Consider the following 5154-nt stretch of genomic DNA (forward strand, 5'->3'; position numbering starts at 1 on the left):
AATTAGTTAAACCCAATTTCAAAATGTTTCTCAAATAATTATATAATTATTATTTTGAAATTATTTTTAGAAAGTTTTGATATTTAATTTGAGACAATTTAATGATCATTTTCAAATGATAATTATTTTAAATCTCTTTTATGTTTGAAACTTCAATAATTCACTATAAATTCATTTTAAATAAAAAAACTATGTATAATACCTCGTATTTTTCAGGAAAATATTCTAAGATACTAAAATTACTTTTCTGACCTATTTCTGCATTATTTAATTATTTTCTTTATTTAACCATTATTTAAATTATTAATATGTTAATTATTTTTAAATTACAAAAATTATTTTCAAATCGTTTTGAAACCTTCGTTGGTGACCAGTGGATCTCCCATAAATATGAACATGAAATTGACTTTGATTATCATATTTTAAACTTATATATATTTACTTATTGATTTACCTACATGTATTTTTAAATTATTTTTAAAAATTACATATATATATTTTAAATTCTTAATTTTGGGAGATCCATTCTTGGAATCTTAAACATAAATTTTAAACATGAATAGCATTCATGGGGGAAAGGGTTAGTGGGTGATTGAGTTCCAATCATCCACTAATCACTTTGATAAGCGAGCTTCCTTTTTTTTACCGTCTTTTGCATGTGTAGGACTATTTTAAATTCTTAATTTTGGGAGATCCATTCTTGGAATCTTAAACATAAATTTTAAACATGAATAGCATTCATGGGGGAAAGGGTTAGTGGGTGATTGAGTTCCAATCATCCACTAATCACTTTGATAAGCGAGCTTCCTTTTTTTTACCGTCTTTTGCATGTGTAGGACGCACGAGCACCTAGCCTAGGTCCTCCTAGATCTAAGGATATGGTGTGTTTACTATATATTCTTATGCATTTCCCTTCATGTTACCCCAAGGGCTAGTATAAAACTCACTTTAAACCTACTCAACATAGTGACACCCTAAGGACAATAATTAAGGACCCATCTAGCAAACTTAAAAAAATTTTAGGAGCTAGGATAGATCACCGAATGACATGAAACTTTAAATACCCTAAACTTAGTGACATCCTAAACCTCACAGAATTTTATAGGAATTTTTTTAGGAGACTTTAAACTTCTTAATTAACCATGGTCATCATGTGCCTCATAAATTCTACTATGATATCAGTTAGAAAAAGCATGCCAAAATTGGAACTGCCGACCCAAGAGTAAGTACAATCAAGCATCAAAACAAAACACTAAAATTCACGTGCATGGACATAAGCAATCCTATGTCCATAACTGCACATAGTAGTATGATTTCCATCAAAGTTGGAGAAAGTAGAAAATCAACTCTCAAAATTATTCTCCCACTTTCTCCCTCTAATTCCTCATAGCCAACTTCATTCTTAATAGCAAACTCAAACAACCCATTAAAAAAGACAACCCAAATGAGATATACATATGTATGCATATAATATGTATAAATAATAAAGCAAATCACCCTTATCCTCCTATACCTTCTTCCTTATGCTTTTCACAATTTCTTTATTACGGTTTTCAATCCTTGATGCTACCAATTATTTGACATTTTCAGCCACCATAGTGACCCACCACCAAACACATGCTCACATAACTGCCTCTTAACCAGCTCTTAGCAATTGAGTATGGACTGTGCTCACTTCCTCTTCTCCAATCTTCGCAATTAAGCACAAAGCAGTTAAAAAAGAAGCTCTGATTGATCTGAATGCAAGTTTTTATGGGGATTTTTAATACTGATGGGTTAATAGGTAAAGTCGAGAGCTAAAATTTGTGATCAACAATCGATATTGGAGCCAAAATTGTTGAAAATACAATAAGATTTGGTAGTCGAAGTACTAGGAAAAACCAAAACAAATTTTATTTGCAGAAGCAAAATTTGAACAAAGTTTTAAACTCAAACTTATCTAAAATTTTCCACAGATTATCAAGTTTTTATGGGGATTTTTAATACTGATGGGTTAATAGGTAAAGTCGAGAGCTAAAATTTGTGATCAACAAATCGATATTGGAGCCAAAATTGTTGAAAATACAATAAGATTTGGTAGTCGAAGTACTAGGAAAAACCAAAACAAATTTTATTTGCAGAAGCCAAATTTGAACAAAGTATTAAACTCAAACTAATCTAAATTTTTCCACGGATTATTCAGGGAATAATGAATGAATTTAATATCCAAACTTAACACTATTGCAGGCATCTTCTAAAACCATATTGTCTAATCGATCTTGGCATTGAATAAGATCATCTGATTGCCAGGCAATTGCATCAAGGATCCAACCACATTTTTTTATGGTTGAAACATTTTTCCAATTTCCACTCTTTCCTTGAGCCACAAGTTACTTTGCCTCAGGATGTTTAATTTCATGTCAGTAAGTTTAAGGGTCCTTAAACCTCAACCAATCACTTCAGCATGACATTCTCCTCAAGAATTCAACCACAAAAAGTACTCATCAGATAATCGAAACCTTAAAACCGAAGCTAAAATGGATTCTTGAGGAATATAGGCTCAATGTCAATCCATGCAAGGGAAATCTCACCAAGAACACCATGATAACTGAAGCAAATCAAATGCATTTAAGTCACCTTCCAATCCCACACAATAGATGATGTTTGAAAACGATAATCCAATAGGAGCTGAAGTGGCATTCTGAAAGAATGAAGGAACTGCCAAAATAGAGAAGTTAAATTATTTACTTTAGCTGTTCGTCCAAGGGTGTCTGTATTAGTAAAAATCACAAATAATATATTCCATTAAAGTTGCCCTCCAAATATGCTTCACTCTCTCAAATCAATTTCATGAATTCGGTAATTATCATTTCCATATCAATTTAAAACATTTTAAATTTAACTAAACATTATAAAAAGAAAATTTTGAAACTACAGACCGCATAAATTAATTCTAAACCAAGCCAACGGAGCGGAGAAAAAAGAAAAACACAGGAAAAACAACATAGGAGGTCTTAATTCGGATACAAAGCAAAGGCAGCAGCTACTGACCGCTTCCGCCGCAATATGTCCAGTAAAAGCCACCAAGCACAGCATGATCCCAACTCTCATAAGCGCGCAGACGAACCTAATCGAGAAACCAACCGATAGAACATCAAAACAAACCCATCCAGTACAAGAACAAAATATATTGGAAGCACTCCAGGTAATGAAAAGAAGGATAACCTAACGCTTACCAGGGAGCCGGAAGCCTATCGAGATCCAGGCTCAAGGAAACACCATGTTTTATCGTCTGATTCAGGACCCAAACCGAGTAAATCAAGATCGAAACGCCAACGAAGGTCTGCAGGAAATTGAGCATCTTAAGAAGGAAAACAAGGCAGCTTCGACAACAGTTCGGCCTCATCTCTCTCCGTCTCCCTGTCTTCCTCCAGCAGAAACTAAACCCTAATAAGTTTCTTCCCTAATGGAGTGCGTAACCCTGAAGAAAATCTCTCCCTACACTCGTCCCCTCGCATTCAAGGATGAAGGGGCGAGGAGAATGAATCGATCGCGATAGAGAGACTGGAGAAGAAATGGAGGCGTGAGCTGGAATTGGGATTTTTTGCTGCTGAGCGATTTGACCTTACAAGCATACTATGATTATCTAAAAGGTCGAAGCAAACGGTTAGCCGTGAGGAAGCAGCGGGAAAACAGGACTTTGTGCAGGGCTAAGAATTCAAATTGTTGCACCGCTTTCAGTTGACTTTGTGCTGAATAGGGGTGTCAATATTTGACACGACCTGATAACCCGATCCGAATCCGACACAGAAATTTCAGGTTCGGGTCAATCCGAACCCGAACTGGGTCGGGTTCGGGTTAGAGTTTTCGACCGTTTCAAAAACTGGGTTGGGTTCGGGTTGACCCGGAAATCCGAAAATAACCTGGATTGACCCGCTGACCGAGCTGCCCGCCATGTGACCAAGCTGCCCCCTGTTGCGCTGCCCGGCTGACCTGCTGCCTGCTCGCGTGACGCTTCGCATCCCGCGTCGCATCGCTTCTCCGGTTCTCCCGCTCGCGTGAATGGCCAGCAGTTGGCCCCTTTTTCGCGACTCGCGTGACTTTGCCGGACGCCGATGTCACGTGACCGCCGATGTCTGTATCGTTTTGCTGTTGTCGGAAGCAAGCTGACAGATCGACGTGGCCGCCGAAGCCGCTGCCGCGAATTTGCGCACGGGGTTGCCGTGTCCCCGGGTCGGGTCGGGTTGACCCGAACCCGTAGCGGGTCGGGTTCGGATCCAAAAAATTGACCCGTTTGTAAAAACGGGTCGGGTTCGGGTTGACCCGAATTGAGCTGGGTCATTTTCGAGTTCGACCCAAATCCGACCCGTGACCCGAAATTGACACCCATAGTGCTGAATATTTAGATCTGGAAGTAATTCATTTGAATATAATTCAGTAAATTTAAAAAAGGTTGAAATATTTATCCATATTATATTATTTGGAGTACCAAATAATTTCAAAATGTCGCTTTACAATCAAAATTAGGGTTGATATGTCTCCAAAGAAATTAGCATGATGGATATGAATCTCTCGGTAATATTTGAACTGAAGGTTTTTGGAATTAAATTTGTGATTCTTTGAATCCTGATTTCAACAAGTTTATATAGTTGAATTGAGTATATTGACAAGGCGAATTCATAGACACCACAAGTGACCCAATTCAACTCCAAATGAACGCAAATCAAACATATGTAGTATATTTGGAACTTTTTGAACATAAAGTGAATACCAAATGATCACAAATTCTAATATGCTTATAGTAAAATCGAGCGGCTCAACGAGATGAGTATAATGAGCCTAGGATCACTTGATTCTGACATCATTAAGGCGTTCAGAGTGTTTAAGAAATGATCTACGATCAAGTGGATTAATAGGAATTGTACAGTGGAGAGCTTTTTATTCCGATCAAAATTACCAAAATGTCATTCTCACAAAAATTATAAATAGGACATCATTCTATACATAAGGAGGGAAAAAAAAGAGTGAACTAAAAAACTATCTAGTATTTTTCCAAACAACATCACTACCTACCACCAACAGAAATTGCTATAATCTTTTTTAGTTTCCAGTGAAAATATCCTCTCGCTTATGCTTCATCATATTTTTATATTCCTTCCAAGAATCAAGAAGTTT

Source organism: Dendrobium catenatum, unplaced genomic scaffold (genome assembly GCF_001605985.2).
Source record: "Dendrobium catenatum unplaced genomic scaffold, ASM160598v2 fragScaff_scaffold_1398, whole genome shotgun sequence".
Classification (NCBI taxonomy): Eukaryota; Viridiplantae; Streptophyta; class Magnoliopsida; order Asparagales; family Orchidaceae; genus Dendrobium; species Dendrobium catenatum.